The sequence below is a fragment of the Aptenodytes forsteri genome, unplaced genomic scaffold (assembly GCF_000699145.1).
Source record: "Aptenodytes forsteri isolate BGI_AS27 unplaced genomic scaffold, ASM69914v1 Scaffold234, whole genome shotgun sequence".
Lineage (NCBI taxonomy): Eukaryota > Metazoa > Chordata > Aves > Sphenisciformes > Spheniscidae > Aptenodytes > Aptenodytes forsteri.
The window spans coordinates 1,011,934-1,032,884 of record NW_008794006.1 but is presented as its reverse complement, the minus strand read 5'-3'; positions in this window follow the sequence as shown (position 1 = coordinate 1,032,884).

Below are 20,951 nucleotides of genomic sequence, written 5' to 3'. Positions count from 1 at the left end.
GTCTTGGCAAGTGATCATTAGTTGCTGTATAATGAATATTTTACACATATTGTTTATTCTTATATTACACGACTAACTCAGGCTTAATCCCACCATTAATTCTATTCTTCACATGTGCCAACTTGCTGTGACTAACAGCTCTACAACTCTGTTAGTGTGAAATCACTAAAGGTGACTTTTAATAAAGCTCAATTCCCCTGTAGGTATCACTGTAAGTAGGACAAATGGTGAAGAGAATTTCAAGGAGCTCTTTGTCAACATTGATCCACCTCCTTCTTCACTTCCCCCCTGACCCTTCCCTCTCCCTTTCCTTACACAAGCACACATACTCTGCCACCCAGGGCAAGCACTTTATCCACAGGAAAGGACTGCAATGGATCAGAAAAGATGCAGGATGCACAATTCACCTGCTAGTGGAACAGGGCAGAGATGTGGGTCAGGAAAATGCAGTGATTAATGACAATCCAGTCAAAGATAAATACAAAACTTTTGATTTCAAATTTCCCAAATGTCAATTCTACCAAGTATTGTTTTTCACTTAATAACATAGATGAAAATCCAGTTTCTGTCCTGGAAAATAGTCTGTTTGATACTTTCTGAACTAACTTGCCTTCCAGATGCTAAACAGAAGGAAAGATCTTTTGACTGGTCTTAAACAGAAGCATAGTTTAGCTTTCCTTTCTACCATAAATCACAGAAAAAAAAGGTTTTAACGGTTTTGCCAATCACTCAGTCAAGCTTCAATTTATAACCACTTCACCAACATCTAATTGGAAAATAGTCTGTTTGATACTTTCTGAACTAACTTGCCTTCCAGATGCTAAACAGAAGGAAAGATCTTTTGACTGGTCTTAAACAGAAGCATAGTTTAGCTTTCCTTTCTACCATAAATCACAGAAAAAAAAGGTTTTAACGGTTTTGCCAATCACTCAGTCAAGCTTCAATTTATAACCACTTCACCAACATCTAATCTCTCCATCTGCTTGTCCAAATAGACAACCAAATATTCAAAAGAAGGGTTTTTAAGTTCAAAGCTTTGCTTTCTCTTTTTTTATTTGCAAAAGTGTATTTGTTGCCTTTCTTGAAATGCTTTCCCTAAGCCTCCTTTTTAAAAATGCCATGTTTAAATTTTAGCAATTAGGCTTAATTCTATTACACCATATGCATTTTTTATTGTTGTATAAGCATCTGAAAAAGAGTAAAGTTTATTCTTCAAATCTGAATAAATCTCAACTATAGAGGTTTTACGGGAGTTACTCCCAACTGAAAAAAAAGGTATCATGTCTTCAGTTGTCAGCAGAAGAGATCAACTTTAGGAAGTTCCTATGTTTATCAATACAGACATGAAAGGCATCTTACATGAAAGAAAAAGCATCCTTTTTCTGAAGTGTTTCAGAATCCAAAAATTAAAAACCTGCTACTTAGAGCTAGGTAACTACAGATTGACGCACTGTTCATTTTAATATAAAACCCCAAACAGTCCAATATTTGATAAGAAAATATTGTTATATTTCAGTTAATGAAACTGGTTTAATTTACAGCTCCCTATAATTAAAATTCCACCTGTCTTATAATACCCATCCTAAATGCAGGACTTTGCTTTTCCCTGTAACTCAGCTACCACAACACTTGTCAGTACCTAATATATTCCTTAACCCTTGCTTCCCTTTTCACCACTGAAGTATTTTCAGATCTCCAAAACATCCCTCTTTTTGACAGGACAAGAGGCAGCACACATGTTGTCTGATTTGTCAGCTGACATACGTGAGCCAACAGTGCTTCTTGGAATGATAAAGCTTCATAAATATCACTCATTGCAATTTCTTCTGCATTTCAGTGAGGGAACTTAGAGAGTGTCTCTCTTTTAACAGCTGCTGTGCCTATAAACTCACTCTCCTCTGCAACTGAAAAAAGTTAGCCAGTGGTTTCAACAGTTACTGAAGAGATGAATAGCTACCAAAGAAAAGAACAATATCCTGCATCTTTTTTCTACCGGATGTTGGACTAAGCAACTGGGCAGAAATGGGCATTGCAGGTGTGGGGAATGATAAAAATGTCACATCAAACTGCCATTCCTTGATGTTTTAAGGTCGGATGAAGTACACAAAGCTGGTGTATTAGAACTCTAACAACAGTAGATAAGGGCATCCCCCAGTCAACATCTCTAAATGCAGGATACAGCTGTCTGTCTGAAAGCTGGTATGTCTGCCAACATTTGGCTCTGAATAACAGCCTAGAATGCATATCCTGCCAGGACAGGTAAGCAGAACTAATGCAAAGAACATACTGTAATGTTAAAAAGTACTTCACTTTTTCTATACAAGCTGGCTTTTGAGCTTGTGCATAAAATACTCCCCTGAGACTTGGAAATAAAATAATATTGACATTTTGTGCATGGAGCTGTACTTTGAATGAATCAGTGGTGTTGTCAATATGGGGGCCCCTTACAGTTTAGCACGTATGAACTGCGTATTTCTGGACTCCTTTCACAATTCGTATTCCACTAAAAGCGCAGGATACAAAGCTATTACAGGAAGGGGTTTATGGTCACTCTCTGGGAGTCAGTCCAATTCTGTCACGTCACTGAATGTGTCAGCAGATGTTTACATCATCCAAGGTTAATCAGAGGGAATAAGGAATTAGGGTTTATCAGCATCATCGTAGGTCAATGGAATTGCATAGTCCATAAACAAAGGGATTAATATGTGATTTGTGAAGTGCTATAGGCATTAAAAAAGCTTTTGATGTAAAATATGGACTCTACTAAAGAATACTGTTGAATGGTATATCTACCATTTACACTCCATGTATGGAACTGGGAGGAAGAAAATGAAGTCAGAAAAGCAGGGCCATGTTTATCACATAACTTTTTTTTTTTTAATGTTCCACTTGAGCAGAAAGCCTATGTTTGAGTCAAGTCCTCCATTTTTTAAAGTGATGTAGGGGAATGAATTTATCATTTCCCTCAAAGGTAGTTGATGTGTCACTGCTTCTGATTTTAGCATGCATCCCTCAAGGCAACAAAGAGACCCACCTAATTAATTAATTTTTGTCCTTTCAATTAAAAGCAAGGAGTTAGAATGGGGAAAAAGAACTTGCAAAAGAGGGGGAAAATGATTCAGAACTGTACTCCTTGTGAACTGTAAAGAGATAACATGTTAGGAAAGAGTATATATAGTTTCACATGCAGAATGCTGGCCAAATGTCAAGGAACTGAAGGAGAGCGACTGAGAAAAAGTTATATTGAAGATGTAATTCTAAAGACAGAACACATGAGCCAAGGATTGAATAACCATTTGAAAGGAAGTTTGATATAAAGGCCAAATAATTAAGCCTTCAACAGGAAAAATTTACAGGCTGAGATTACACAGCTGATAAATGAAAGGTATCTGGGATGAAAAAAAGAAAAAGAGCTACTATATTTCTGAGAATTTTGAGACCTGGATAAACTGAAGGTCATAAAAAGTATTAGTGTTGGAGACAAGAAAGAGGACATAAACTGGTCTCTTTGGTGCTGGGGAAAAAAGTGTATAAAACACAAGCATACAGGTGAAAGAATACAGTGCTTCTTGAGAAGATTGGCCAAAAATAAGGGGGGAAAAACAGAACACAACACTAGATGTTATTATCAAAGTGGAAATCACCCAGAGATAAAGAAATTTGGCTATAGTACATATACAAAGATGAAGAAGCAATCATCCTGCACAAGAGAAAACAAATTCTGTGCTGGATAGACAAAATGCATCTGAGGAAAAGAAGCTCTGACATGGCATCCATCATTAACTGTGGCTGTCAAAGTTAAATGACATTACAAAATTAAATGGCATAACCTTCCCCAAACCTGGAAGCAGTTATCTAGACAAAATTTTATCAGTGTTGAATAAAGCTGAGGTTTCTTACATTGGTTTATATAACTATGTGTTCATATATTCTTGAATATTAGGCTTTTTCCCCTAAAGTTGTTGGTAATAAGCTTAGTATGGTGTTCACTATCACCCCCCAAATCCTCTCCCACTGAACCACTGCCACCATTTTTAGCTTATTTCACTATGTTGATTTCATGCCATCTTTACAATTTGTCATTCTGAATTCTGGTTCCATCCTTACTTGTAAATTGCCCCCATCATCCTTAAAGCTTATAAACACAGTTCCATCATCAGAAAAATACTAAGAGCAGTTATTTTCATACAGCAGGTCTGAAAACATGTATTACTTAGCAAAAAAAATTCAGCTGAATTCAGTAAATTAAGCAAACAGAACAGATGAGAATCAATGTGAGTCACTAAAGAAAATTATACCCAAAAAGAACAACAGTATGGAGTCATTTAGTAAACAGTAGGTTTATTTGCCAAAAGAAAAATTATTGCAGTCAGAATCTGGAAATAGCAGGACTCTGAAAACTGAGGGGACCACAATGGTAATAGTCATAGGCCCTCCAAGTCAGGTGTTTGTATGTTCTAGAGTAGTCCAAATAAAAGGCAGGAAGTGGAAAATAGTTTTGGAAGAATTCCACTCCACCTTAAAATTTTAATGCAGATTGCTTGCCCAACCTCCCTGCAGCCTTTGATGAGTCAGTTTCTAGTCATTAAACCTTACCAACCAGCTTTAAAGATCCTTTATCAGGCATCCATAAAATAATTAGGAGTCAATTCTTAACCAGAAACAAGCATTTCTCCAATAAGTTTAAGTAGTTTATATTAAAACTCTACACTCAGTTTCAGGTTTTGAATGACGCAGTAGGGTTCCCAGTGAGGACACTTCTGATATGAACACTCTGCTGGGTACAAAGATTACTTTTGTAATCACAATATAGACAACCACAGACATTAAACAATCTTTAAGTACACACCCTTGTGCATTATGATCAGAATGTTACAACAATAATAGCAATCTTCTGATCCATACGACTCAGATAACAGACAATGACCAGTATTTGATCTTCTCAGTTGATCTTCTAAATTCAGGCTCTTCTAAGTACAAGAAATTTTGCAGTATAACATGAGCTGATAAACACAGACTTGAGGGTAGATTTTCAAATATATTTAGACTCCAGCGGAATATCCAGTGGAATTTAAATAAGCACATCAGGTATCAAGTTTTATGATAACCATTTCACCTATCATCATGGTTAAATCTACCTTTGTAGACATCTTCTGTGGATACCAGGTCTTTTTAAGGTAGACTAAAAGCAGCACCAGAGAAAAAGAGACACTTTCTACACTGGCCACTGTTTCTTAGCACTTCTATAGTCACACAGAGTTGAGCAGAAGACAACTAGCTTTCAGCAGTTAAGTATTTGAATTATTAGTTAAAAGAACTGCAACAAAAAGTAAGAAGGAAGAAATCTGTAAAGATTTGAACAAATAAGCAGTCCTTTTTAACATCTTTCAGAAAAAAACTGTTTCTTTATATATAATTCTAATCATTAAGATTCCCATACAGATACGTGAAGACGTGTTACTGCATCAGAAATAAACCTAATTCATCCACAACATACTAAAAGGGAAGAGTATCCTCAATGCATTTGATGCAAGTCAAAACTGCACTTAAGAACACTACTTAGGGAAGAGGTCAGAAGACAAAACATCACTCATAACTGTAAAGCTCCCTCAGTTTCATTCTGATGTTATTAGAACTGCTTCTAAATTTATCATCCTTGACATCAAGTAAACAGACCGATTAATTTTTCATCTTGATAATAACCTTTAAAGTTATAGACAACAAGATGGACTAACCTCTCAAACCTTCACAATCATTTTACAAATCTTTAATGATATAAGATAATTTAATAAAGCCTATTTGTAGCTGAGTTGAGAGACAACTATTTTACAATAGAAAAGGCTATTCTTAAATAATTTCTGATTTCTTTTTTATAATATAAAATCAGCATAAATATTTATTTTACATTTTTATATTGACATCAGTGATGACATTGATACACCAGAGGGTCATGCTGCCATCCAGAGGTACTGCAACAGGCTGGAGAAATGGGCTAACAGGAATCTCAAGAAGTTCAACAAGGGGAAGTGCAAAGTCCTTCAACCTGGGCAGGAACAACCCCAGGCACCCATATATGCTGGGGGCCACCTGGCTTGAAAGCTGCTTGTCAGAAAAGGACCTGAGGGTCCTGGTAGACATAGCTGAACATGAGCCAGTGATGTGTCTTTGCAGCAAAGAAGGCCAATGGTATCCTGGGCTGCATTAGGTAAAGTATTGCCAGCAGTTTGAGAGAAGTGATCTTTCCCTTCTGCTCAGCACTCGTGAGGCCACAACCTGGAGTACTGTGTCCAGTTCTAGGCTCTCCAGTACAAGAGAGGCATGGCCAAACTGGAAAGACTCCAGTGAAGGGCCATGAAGATGATTAAGGGACTGGAGCATCTCTCCTATGAGGAAAGGTTGAGAGAGCTTGGACTGTTCAGTCTGGAGAAGAGGAGACTCAGGGGGATCTTATCAATCTATATAAATACCTGAAGGGAGAGTGCAAAGAGGATGGAGCCAGGCTGTTTTCCATGGGCACCAACTGACACACAGGAGATTCCCTCTGAAATCAGGAAATACTTCTTTACCGTGAGGGTGACTGAGCACTGGGGCAGGTTGCCCAGCGGGGTAGTAGAGTCTCCATCTTTGGAAATCTTCAAAAGTCATCTGGAAATGGCTGTTTTCTCTAAAACGATTCCAGGAAAAGGGAAAATACCTATATGTTAAGTCAATATTATGCCTTCAGTGAAGTGGAGCTCATGAAGAGTTTGACGAGATACTAAGTTTACTGCATTAATCAATCTATGAACTTCTGTTTTTTCAACAAATATAAAGCTGAATCCAGCAAATAGATTACCTTATTCTTTACAATTACAGCTATTTGATTGGTTTCAGAGGTATAATTCAAAAAGAAAAAAAATGCTATTTTCCTGAGTACAGACTAAATATTTTGGTTTCCTTCAGAAACTTTCTAAAAGCTCCCAGATCACATATACTTTTTTCCCCATAGTTTTTTTCTTCCATCTGGTTATGATATATGGGATACCAGTGAATTATTTCAAAACAGTTTGGCATTGCTATCTTTTCCATTTATGATGGATGCTTATTAAGGTGGCATGCTACCAAGCAAGGACATTTTGAACATTATGATTTGTCTGAATTACGATTTGTCAAGAACCAAAGTAACTTAATACACGATTTATACTTCTTTCAGTTATTTTGACACAAACCTACATATAAATAGTTTATAGGACAACAGAAATACACATTTTTTTCCCAAAATAAGCAAAAATGGTCGACTTAAAATAAAAAAAAAAAGATGTTTATATCAAAATGGGTTATGGTGCAAACAGAAAAAGCATACATATAGATGAGTCAAGTAAAAAATAAAAGTAAAAATTAAAGCATACATAAAACTCTATAACACTTTCTTAGTGTGTGCATCCTAATCAGTCATTTATCTTCCTTTATCACTAATCCAAATTATGTTGGAACCTGAAAATGTATTACACAATACACTGAGAATACCACTTATTTCTTGGCCACAATTATGAGCATAATACTAGAAAAGACTTTCTAGTTCTTTTAGCCTAATCCCCTTCTTTTGCAGTTATTGCCCTATAGAATTCCCTTCAAAATCTTGCTGAGTTGCATCTTGAAAGTAGTCACTCCAATTAGGAGTTAACCTAATTGCTTTACAATGAGATTACAACTTCTTTGCATTTAATTTTTTTTTTTTTTTTTTTTTTTTTTTTTTTTTTGAGATAAATGCAGTGGTTGCCAGTTTGCTTATTTCTTCTTGTGCTAAAACTACCCTTTAGCTTAAATATCTTTCTCTCTTTTATGGTGTATGCCCCACTAAGGTTTTTTCTAATCCTCACAAATATATCCCCCCTTCTTTGCATTAACTTTGCCAGACCAAACAAGCCAACTACTTCTGCTCCGTTCTTTTACAATCGTCTCTCCATTCCCTTAATTGTTCTAATAAGTATACCCATATCGCTTTTTCACATGGCATGCATTTTCTGTAGGAGTTATTCAAGTTGCACACAGCTTTTGCACAGCCTTGAACAGTGGCATTATTGTCTTTCTAATTTCTGTTAGAAGTATCTTATCCAGTAAACTCTAAATCACTTTTTCATGGCTTCCTCACACTCAATCTGTGCTGTACACACAGATTTTTTTCTTATTTGTTGCTCTGACACTAAGCCTAGACATTCTTACTGCTAGTTGCTAAGAAAACGGCTTTATCATATCCGATCTCAACCCAGTTCTTTTATATCAACCCTCAAAGTCATTCAAATTAGCTCCTTGTACTGACAGCTAGTTTAATCAGGATGTGTCTGTTTTTAAATGCCAAGGTCATTAACAAAAATATGAAACAATAATGTTTGCAAAACTCTTCTTTCAGGTTCACCATTTATAAACTCATGCCAGACTGCGTACAAGCCAGTGTCTGACACTTAACACTGTTAACTTCTGCCAGCATCAATCTTTCTTACTATTTCATTATTCCTTGTCCTCCATGATAGTTTCATATGTGGTGCTGAATGCCAGATGCATCACAATAACGCCAAAGAGAAGTCTAATTTTGACTTTTTTTTCCCAGATTTTTGTCTACAGATGATCAGACATTTTAAACGAAATAAATTTGCTCACCACATATGTAGTAAATTGCAATTGGTAAAGTTGTACTGCATTTTTTTGTGCTTTTCAGGTTTCCTTCATAATTGTTTCAAAATTTGCATCCTATGGAGGTCAGAGAAATTTTGGTATAGTTCCTGGATGATATTATTTCCCTCTCTTCCCCCTCTTCAGTGCCACTCAATCTGTGCTGTACACACAGATTTTTTTCTTATTTGTTGCTCTGACACTAAGCCTAGACATTCTTACTGCTAGTTGCTAAGAAAACGGCTTTATCATATCCGATCTCAACCCAGTTCTTTTATATCAACCCTCAAAGTCATTCAAATTAGCTCCTTGTACTGACAGCTAGTTTAATCAGGATGTGTCTGTTTTTAAATGCCAAGGTCATTAACAAAACTATGAAACAATAATGTTTGCAAAACTCTTCTTTCAGGTTCACCATTTATAAACTCATGCCAGACTGCGTACAAGCCAGTGTCTGACACTTAACACTGTTAACTTCTGCCAGCATCAATCTTTCTTACTATTTCATTATTCCTTGTCCTCCATGATAGTTTCATATGTGGTGCTGAATGCCAGATGCATCACAATAACGCCAAAGAGAAGTCTAATTTTGACTTTTTTTTCCCAGATTTTTGTCTACAGATGATCAGACATTTTAAACGAAATAAATTTGCTCACCACATATGTAGTAAATTGCAATTGGTAAAGTTGTACTGCATTTTTTTGTGCTTTTCAGGTTTCCTTCATAATTGTTTCAAAATTTGCATCCTGTTGAGGTCAGAGAAATTTTGGTATAGTTCCTGGATGATATTATTTCCCTCTCTTCCCCCATCTTCAGTGCAAGTACTGGATTTGTAATTCTCTAAACAACCACATTTGAAATAGTCAGTTTAAATGCAGCTGCTGCCCTGCATTCAGTCAAAACATTATTCACAACATAATATTTTTACACATTGTGTATCAATATTCTTTTTTGCATATAGCAATTATCAAACCTTCCTATGGGACTGCTCACTAGAAGGAACAGGATAAAATTCCATTTTGACATGATTCATATTTCTTAGAGCTCAAGGTACTGAAGTACTGAAGGTACTTTACTATTTAGAAAAACACACTCTACTTAAGAGGACAAAAGGTTAGTTTTTCCCTGAAGCTACTGAAAACTTATCAACACCTATATTTATGTGTGTGCAATCTTTCAATGAGGTAATATGTAAAGTGAGTGACCACCATTCCAAGTTTAAATCAGCTACTTCCTTTGAGTCATTTTCAAAAATATGAAGCTAAAAGAAGTTAAAGAAGGAAGATTCACATAAAAGGTTTCCTCACAGCCAGTTTGCTGATGGATGATCTGTCTCACAAGTATTAATCTGCTCAGAGAAAATTCACAACAATTACATTTTGTCCATTGAGCCAAATCTCATTTTAAAAAAAAAATTAAAAATAAAGGAAACAACATCCAAACCCTCCTCTTTCCTTAAGCGCACTACATCTTGCTATGATAAACATTAAATGAAGAAAGTTCCTGCTGAGATTGAATAGCTGTTGCCATAGTAGGAAAAGAAAGTGGGTGGTTTTTTTTTCCTTTCTAGAAGTGTCATGCCCTTTAGCTGGCATTTTTTGTAACTCTCTCACATATGTAGCGTATTCAGTGAGTATATCCATAATTAATTTTACAATCACCAAACCTATCAAATTATTTCTCATTTTTAAATTCAACATTTCCCCTGAGCAATTACTAAGAAACATGACCAATTTTCCCAACAATATCCAGTAACCATTTTTGGCTGAACAAATAAATTATAGATGAGTCAAAATTAATCAGAGGTAGTATTGGTTTAATCTTTGAGAATGATGAAGACAGTAAATGTAACTTAGTGTAATTCACAGCAAACTAAAACTTACTCTCACAAGCAAGTAATCTTAAAAATCCCTTAGAGATAATTTGAAATGTCTTGAAATTAATTAATTAAAATTAATTGCTTTTCCTATCCCATATTAAAAAGGGAAATGTGGAGGGTCATAATTATAAATAGATTAGAATTAGAACTAATAAGAATGTTTTCCCTAACGTTCTCCAAGAGAACATTAAGAGAAGGTTTTGCAGAGTTTATTTTTGCAAGAAATAGATGAATGGTTTTGAATAGAAATGCACATTCAAAATTCCCCTTGCATTAATTTGTAAAAAAAAATTAACATTTTAACGTAAGTATGCATTAGCTACCTATCCACTTAGATACCCTCACTTTGTTCCAAAATATTTATTCTCACTTGACTACAGAATTCATATAAACCAACAACTTTGCTCACAAAAAAAAAAAATGTGTATTTTTACCAGGTCTCTGTTTAGGCTATTTTTAAATATTTTTAGCAGGACATTTGAAGCTTCAGCCATCTTTTGAACTCTTCCATAAAACAGACACAAACACTGATTCTACTACTGATCTGTACTTTTCCAGTTAGTTTTACGGCTTTCAAAATAAGAAGTCTGAGACCAGGTCTGCTAAGACGATACAGGTCTGCTTAGACCTGCATATCTTAGAGTCCAGTCATAATGCAACTCCATTTAGATATTTCTGAAAAACATTTCTTCTAATTTCCATTTTACATAAAGTTTTCCAAAGCATGAGAGATACCCAGAGTAAAAGTTTGGAAATCAGACAGGTCTAGAATGATATGCCATTAACTTTGGGACAGCCTTTTCAGATTTGGATTTTTACAGACAGCAAAGTTAAAATTGTTAGATGTGAACTACACATATGTTTGAATATTAAGAAATGTTACAAAGACATTGAAACCAGAAAACTCCTATTATCATAATCTGTAGAAGCATATTGCCCATAACACATGTAATAACACTGTAGATATTTGGCTTGAGACATAAGAAATAAACAGTACTTTTGGTAACACCTATTTACTTTGATAAACAGTTATTTCCTTTTTCTTAATTTTTAATACAGACTCACAATACTGTCAAATTACAATTCAGTTCATTGTTTTGAGATGTAACTACCAAATTCTATTGGAAAGCTTCTAATTTCACAAGTTAGCACAGGCTTCCCTAGTCATCTGTACAATTAACACAGACAAAACACTTGACTACAAAAGCAGTAAAAAACAGAGAAAGATTTTTTTAGATTCAGACATAACAATGAGAAAGGAAATGTTTCTATAAGCACACTAAAAATCATGAAATTTAAATCTGATTTAAAATCAGAGAAAAACAGTATATATACCCTGAGCTACCACAAAATAACGTGGGAAGCTGCCACTTGTTGGCTACAAAACTCAGAAGCACGTCTAAGCTCACTGCTCTGGCACCTGATTCAAATTTGAGTAGTTCATTCAGATTGCCGTCATCTTACCTTACAGGGTTTCTACTAAACACAGAGTTGTGGTTACTGTTACCGCAGACTATGAGCTCTTGAGAGGCATGCTACTGAAATCTACAACAGATTACAGAATCCTCCCTTGGGTAAGGGGAAATAGAGAAAGACAAAAAAAACCCACCCAACCTTAATCTTTAAATTGAAAATATTCTTGCTGATTAAAACTACTATGAAATGAACAAAGTAGTCTAAGTCATAAAATTTCATAATTTTGTTACCTGAAGGCTCAGTCCAACAACTTGCTAAAAGACTGTAGAGTACATTTGGCGAAAGCCTTCTGACACCAGCAGTATCTTTGTAATTGAGATTTTATGGAGGAGATGCATTCATTAAGCCTAACATTATGAGCTTAGAAGAAGATGACTAAACTTGAGTCTATTAAGGATGTATTTAAGAAAACTAAATTAAGAAATATATACATTTAAGGGGAAAGATGCCATTAACTCTGAACTGTTCTCCATGATATAGTCTCTAATTACCACTCCATCATATCATAGCACATTTTTATATTGTGAAATATATATTGCAACCTGTTCCAGTGTCTCACCACCCACACCATAAAAAAATTCTTCCTTATGTCCAACCTAAATCTACCCTCTTGCAGTTTAAAACCGTTGCCCCTTGCCCTGTCACAACACACTCTGGTAAAAAGTCTCTCCATCTTTCTTACAAACCCACTTTACATATTGAAAAGCCGCAATAAGGTCTCTCTGGAGCCTTTTCTTCTCCAGGCTGAACAACCCTAACTCCCTCAGCCTTTCTTCATAGGAGAGGTGTTCCAGCCCTCTGATCATTTTCATGGCCCTCCTCTGGACCCGCTTTAACATGTCCATGTCTTTCTTGTGCTGGGGACCCCAGAGCTGGATGCAGTGCTCCAGGACTCATGAGAACAGAGCAGAGAGGGAGAATTACCTCCCTTGACCTGCTGGCCAAGCTTCTTTTTATGCAACCCGGGATGCAATTGGCTTTCTGGCCTGCAAGAGCACATTGCCGACTGATGCCCAATTTTTCATCCACCAGTATCTATCCCCAAGTCCTTCTCCACAGGGCTGCTCTCAATCCATTCAGCCCCCAGTCTATATTGACGTTGGGGATTGCCCCAACCCAGGTACAGGACCTTGCACTTGGCCTTGTTGAACTTCATCAGATTCTCATGAGCCCCCACCTCAAGCCTGTCAAGGTCCCTCTGGATGGCATCCCTTCCCTCTAGTGAATCAATTGCACCACTCAGCTTGGTATCATCTGCAAACTTGCTGAGAGTGCACTCAATCCCACTGTCTATGTCATTGATGAAAATATTAAATAGCATTGGTCCCAGTACAGACCCTTGAGGGACACCACTCATTACTAGGTTCCACTTGGACATTGAGTCATTGACTGTAACTCTTTGGACGCATCCGGCTGCCATCATAGGATAGACGGGTGATGTGGAGGTGGGCTATTCTAAAGCTTGCTTCTCTAACTCTTAGGTTTCAAACTTGGGAATTGAGAATCAGATGCGGCATAAAGCATATTCCAAAGCTAGCTGAAATATTAAGAAGAATCCATGAGATTTTTTTCATTTTGAAAAACAATCTTTAGAACCAACCATGTGTATGCTCAGTATAACTCTCAAAACAGTAGGTGACGTAGTCAGTTGCATTTGTTTCTTTACCCTTTGGCCTTTGTAGTACTTTTATAGGTAGCTTATGCCACCCTTTCCACAGATATTCTGACAGCAAATATTTTTAAAAGGCCAATGGAAAAGATAAGAAAGTGGGGGGGTATTTTAGACTTTATGACATAAACTTTTTAAAACTGAGAAACTAAAAAATTACAGTATACAAATTATAATTCTTTATAATTCTATATGATCCAACTATGTTTAGAGAAAGAGGGCTATCTAATTTTAGTCCCTAGTAACAGACCAGCCGCTTTTTATCTACTGAAAATATGAATTCTTTATTTAACCTCTAAGTAGTTCAGGAAAAAGCAGAATATGAAGACTAGTAGCTAAAAACAAAAGATGCTTTGTAGTAAGAAACATATCTAACTACTACTGATAAATAAGGCAAGTGGAAATTCATTTGAGGCTTTGACCTCTGTTAGCCTGTGTTAGTAGCTCTATTTGAGCTACTATTTAGCTAGTACAGATAGAAAAATTGCTGAGTCAGAACAGGCTTCTGTGTAAACTCTACACATCTAAAATAATAGTTTAAAAAGTGCTATGCCATACTCCAAGCAATATTTTTTAATACTTGAAGCTGATCAGGGATCTGAAAAGATACAGTTGCAAGTTTTGACATGCTCTAAAGGGATATTAACTTTCTCTTAAATACAGAAAAAATATTAGCATGAAAAAAATATTTTAAGGAAGATAGTTATGTAAATTAATAACTCCTATATTTAAATTAAATATCTAGAGATTGAGGTTGTCTCTGTGTGTGTGTTTTATCTTTTACACTGAGATGAAAACATGGGTGGTTTCTGCACATTTTTCAAAGGGGTTAAAAGCAATTTTGTATTCTATACATCAATGTTTCACTAATCTATGTAAGATTAAGAAAAATGTCACACCTAGTTAGAGACATAATGAATGAACAGCTGTGTAATAAAGCATGTATATTGTGGGAAATGAGCTACATGGGTCATGTAAAAAGCTATTTTGTCCACATAACAAGGAGTCACATCTGCAATGTCATTATTTTAATTCATTGGAGTAAAGCTGTTCAGACTCATATCTCAGGCAATCAGCAGCCTTGCTTGGTCCTCTTGAAGTACAAACTTCTATAAGCTTCTCAGTGAAGTTCAAAATAGTGGAAATACAGCAGTTTCTATGATGTTTTAGCAATTTCTCTGTAATATCTAAAAATGTAAGAATACAGAAAAAATTTCAACTCAGTGAAAATACATAGCTGGAATACATTGTTGGGTAAGTGCTATGTAAACCTATCATAAGAAACAATTATTTTTTCTCATACTTCATTGGTCATAAATATGCCATTTGGCTAAAACCAATTTTTACATGTAAATGTTTTTCATCAAATTTTGCATACACTCATGACAAAATGTGATTTTTGTCATTTTACTCAGATAGCATTATTAATGACAAAGCTTATTAGCAAAATAATGTGAGCTGAGTCAGAATTACACTCAGAAATTGCTAGTTGTGTATTTCTCATTTGTAACATTGGAGCTGTTTGATTCAACCCAAATATTCTTCATGGAATTATCTCAAAAATTCTATATCCAGAAATTTAACATTTCAGAGCAAATATGTAGCTCTGATATAATTCACTTTTTACTTCACTTTTTACTTCTGTGACCCTTGCTTAAGGCATATAGATATATAAATACAAACATAGATGCATACACACGCGTGTATATATACATATATATTTTTATATATAGCTTTTGACTAGAAAAAAAGAGAGGGTTATTAAAAAAATATACAAAGTCTTCAGCAAAATTCCTCTATTATTCTCTTTATTTTCTGCCAACACACTTCTCCTTTCTTCTCTCCAGGTATGGTCTTTTATGTATGTCTGGCTTATGCCTTTTTATTTTTGTGTATTATGGTTACAGTATGTAAAACTTCTTCATGTACATAGGCTTAAGAATGGCAGTAAGATATCTCTATTCCATATTTTTGGTCAACTTTTAAACCTGAAGATCACAATTCAATATACTCTGGATTTTATCAAGATTAACATAGCTGTACTGAATTTCATTCTCATTTAAGAGTGGTGATTATGTAAATTACAACAAAATGTGAGTTTATAAAGTAAACATTTAATTTCTTTTCTACACTGAGCTGACATTTCTAAACTGTGCTGACGACTAGCATACAAGCATGTGTTTTATAGATAACAAGGTAGCAAGGCAATATTCACAGATTAACATACACAGAGCTTATGGTTTTATTCCTCGAGCATCATTATTTGTACCTAGGTTTGATGCAGTTTCTCTGTGGCTCTCATTCTGGTTAGGCTAAAATCTTGAAGTGGTTAGTTGTGCTATTTGATGCTAGAGGCGGCAAGTGGGGTTCCTTAATACTTTGCTGCCATCGTGTGGCTCGTGAGATAAATAAAATGATGGGGAGGAAAATCAGCCATCGAAATAACAGGCCTCGACAGCCTCTCTGGAAGACAGGACTGCATCCCAAATGATGGGATAACTCACCAAATAACTTACCAATGAGCTGACTCACTGGACAGCAAGACTGAACTGTTTTTTAGAACCGTGACATTTAGTCACTGCCATTTTCTGAAAATATCCACAGCAAATGTTATGGCTCACTTCTCTTTTTCAGCTTCTCTAAGACACCAGTATTTAAACTGTGCCTGCTCCAGGCAACATTTATCACCCCTTCAACTAGCAAAAGCATCTGACTTGCACTCAGTACCTTTCCATGTAAAGCCCCCCCAAAAAAGTTCTACAATGCCCGCAGTAGTAATGACTATGATCAAAACCAGCTGTTCTCAGAAATACTGGGTTTTAGAGTCATAGCAGCATTTATCCTGATGAACCTAGGGTTAATTAAAAATTGATAAAGCAAAATAAACTATGGCACTGAGCCTTACTCAGTGTTACTAATACCAACTGTGGTCTGCTACATAATATAGTAGAAGTGAATGAACCCCACTTAATTTTCAGTGCCTATAACTACTCTGGCCAGAATTTCCTCTGTGAGCATTGATGATCCCTTTATTTATCTTTTTTTTTAAAAAAAAAAAGGTCTAAAAATTTAAAAAGTATGCTTTAACTGAAGTTCATTTCTGTGGCAGTGCCTGGTGACAAATGAGTCTCTAGAAAGTTGGAGGGAGATGCCCAAAACCTGGAGGATACTTCAGATCCTTTGATGTTGACAGAAGGAAAATTATCTAGAGAAGGTATGAGAAAGCTAGACTGTATGGAAAGAGTTTGTCTGTTAATTGCAGTTACAATACTACTGCTATTTCTTAAGAAAGATCTAGTCTTGTAGTTGGAATCCTTTTCTAAAATTGTTATGTAGCTTGTGGTATATGACATAGCGAGCTCAGTACTCGTTTAACAATCTACAAGGCCACTAGCAAGGGATGATTGTATTTTAGCCTTCTGCATCCTTGCATGTTTATCAGAAAATGAGGAATTCCATATGCCAAACTCTGGAAAGTATTACTTGGCTCCCTGATAGATTCTTTTGGCAGTCCTAGTGGCAGTTTTATGGTTGCTACCGGGTCTGCTCTTTGGTGAGGCTTCTGTCAGAGATGACTTTGTTCTTGAACACAATTTTGGTCTTAGCATGGAAGTATTTCACTAGATTTTGTCTGGTTTAAGTATTCATTTATTGTATGCTTTTTTATTGTATACAGATAAGAGATATACCTTCAGATTGAATACTTCACAAGTACTCATTTCATAAAAATAACAAACTTTACAATCTTCAGTATTTCCTCCCTTACCACAGATGGAAACCAAGATGGAAAAATTTAATCCAGTACACAAACACATTTTTATTAGGAACAAAATAATTGCTATTTGTTCATAGCTTCTTTTTAGAAAATATTCTGATGTAAACCTATTTCATATTACTTAATTATACAGTCAACAGCTAGTAATGTCTTTAGTTAAAAATAGTATTTTCTTGAATCTCCAAACTCCTACTAGTTCTCCCCAAAAGGTTTTAAAAGGCCAAAACCCTAACTGCAAAATAGAGTTTTGACTTGGGAAAAAAAAAGAGCGCCACAAAGCAAAGACTATTTTTTTAATGATTTTGCTCTAAAAGAACTCAATTTTTATGGTGAGACACAAGTTTAAAGCCCTGGAATGCAGAAATGTAAAACCTCTGTGATAATGCTTCTCAGTCTGCATGCACGCACATGGAGACCATGGTTGAAGTACATGGTTCCCAATACCTATTCACAAATCAAGAAAACTCCAGGAAAATAGAATAGCTTTATTGAAAATACATTGATTCTCTAAATCTTATAAGAGAATCTTTTCCCTGCCCTTCAACTCTAAAATGAGGGGGGGAAAATGGCATCTATGGCAAACAACATCAAACAATCACAAGCATAACCGGCTCTGGGTCAGACCCACAATGGGTAACTGAAATGTGTAACATTAACCTTCACTAAAGACAACAAAAGCAATGAGCCCTGGTTTCAAATAAATAGATAAATAAATAGCACATTAATCTCTAAGAAATGCCCAAGTTGTTTTGCTTTCCAAAGAAGGACTATGTGTTACACATAAGGTCTGATGTAGCCAGTCCATGTTAATTTAAGAGAAGTTAAAAGGAGATATGTAAGACATGTTTATCATTCTAATGAAGAAGAGTTGGACAAATTGTTTAGAAAATAATTTGATAGAATATCAGCTTTTTTGTGCTCAAGTTTTTATGCTCACCCTGCAAGCTGGCTAAGATTTCCTAATAACTAAGAGTGAAACAATTAGGAGGAAAAAAAAAAAAATCAAACAAAAAAAACCCCCTACATTTGTAATCTTTTTCAAATTTTTCAGATTCTTATAAACAATACATTTAAAATTTCAGAAGTTTTAAACACAGATCAAAATGGATGTTTTCATTCTTACAGCATTTACTATTGGAAATACTGCCATTTTTACAGATGTGCATTTTTCATGCATATTTCTACCATTAAAATAAAAAGTCATTTACTAGAATATTTTAAGAATGTTTACAGTGAGTCTGAATGCTGAATGTTGTTAGAGAAAATTCACTGATTATGTGAATAAAAATTTGGGAGAAAAAGTTATGTTGAGCTTTAATAGTGAAAATATGAGGCTCCTTCCCTTGATAAGCTCAACTTTTTTTTAACACTATTGTCTTTATAAGTGTACCAAATTATGTTATGTTTCTTACTATATACTTCAAAACCCTTGTAAATTTCAGTGTATTCTCCTCTACCTACAATTTTCTACTGTAATTCTTAAATCTATTTGTGAGTTCATGAGCCAATTCTTTAGCAGACAATCCAATGTCTCCAATGCTGCAGTTGTTTACTATTTTCCATTTTCTCCAAGCCCTTTTTCGCTTTGGTTTCTTCTTCTTTGCAACACCTATTTTCTTACCTGAAGAGAACTGGAGTTAGCTGTTTTTCATCATGAATGTTTTCCACATTCCTCCTTCAAACCTTGGAATAGGAAGGGAATCGTGCTGTATGCACCAGATATATTGGCATAGAGAAACAGCCTTGTCCTGATATCAGCTGTCAGTAGTCCATCTCAACCCATTGTCTCTGTCTGTTGTTGTTCCCTATTTCTCTCTCCATAAACTTGATCAGTGTCACAGAGAGGATGAACAATTACACTGTCTATTAATTGCTTCTCTGACTTCTCAAATGAGTCAATAGCCACCCCACAGCTTGTGAAAAAGCCATCAGTGCGTGGCAATCAATACCACAGACAGATTAACAAAAAATGTAAAACACATGGGTCAAAGTCTCTAATGCCTACGTTCCTTAAAGAAGCAGTTTTCACTTCACATCTATGCTTGAAACCAATGGGAAATGTATTTCTGGAAGAAATTTCTTCCTCTCAGAGAAAAGTTACTTGCTTCAGGATTGCTTGCCTTCAGGAAAAGAACTATAACTCTGTGTTTAGTGTCCCTAGTGATTTTTTTTCTTGTTTTCCCTTGTTAAAAAAAACAAAGCCTTAATTCATTATGCTGTCATTTATCTTAGGACCTCTGCTAGTAAGACTGTTATTAGGTATAGTCACCGAAGAAAATGTGGTTTCCACCCTCAGCTCCTACCTCATTTCAGAAAGCTAGTGAGATTCATTGGACCATTTTCCAGGAAGTAGCATGATAGCTTTTCTCAGTAAGTGGTATTCACATCTGGAAATGTGCAGATATTATCCATGTTGGTTAGGACAGAGATAATTTCCTTTACATTTTGCAAGGAAGCAACTATTTTCCAATGCCAGGTTGACTTCTGGCTTTATTGTGCACAACCTAAATGCCTTGCAAGAAGTTAAAAAATGTAATTTCATTTGATACAGTGCCAGACTTCTGTAAGTCCTCATAGAGTCATTGAAATTCAGAATAAATGTCTGTAGTAACAGCAAGTCTAGAACAAATTCCATTACTTTGTACAGAGAGGATGTCTGAATTTCTCCCTTGCCCTCAAACTATTTTTGCTTAATGTTAAAAAGGATTTACTCTTCTGATCATTAGTAAGTTCATAATTTTTTTTAAATACCCATCATATTCAATGAAACACTGTACTGTCAAAACAAAAATCCTTCCAAAAATCAACCTCTTGTTTAAATGTGATCTCTATATATACCTGTCTTTCCTGAAAGTCTCATTTTGCTCTAAAACTAAACTTTGCATGTCCCAATAATGTACTACTATAGCCCAATATTTTATATATATATACAAAAAAGGTATATATACATGTGAGAGTATTAATTTTTGTTATTCAGTGAAGACTGTTACAGCTTCTCCTGCTGTTTGGTACAGCCCAGAATAGCACAGGTGCTAACAGCAAAAATCTCAATTTAAAAAAGTAGCAAGACTGCAGCTGTAGGATCAAACCTGAGTATTTTTATCCTCTAATTTTAATAACTACTGTCCTCTAGGGTACCTCTAGGCCACCTACAAACATTACTGAGGTTAGCTTTTTCGTAATTTTAAGAACTACTTCATCAACTGAACTTCGTATTAAGTTTATGTCTCTTATATTTTAGAAACTATTTAATGGTTATCATAGAAATCCCCCAATCTACCAATCTCCTGTCAACTTTATTATTATTATTATACTTTTCCGTACTAGATCATAAAAGAGGACAAAACCTTTCTTTCTATAAACAGACTTAAAAAAAAAAAGCTTCTACGCATTATTGATAACTACTCTTGTTGCCTCTCCTGAATCATAGGATCACAGAATCATAGAATCATAGAATCATAGAATCATTAAGGTTGGAAAAGACCTCTAAGATCACCAAGTC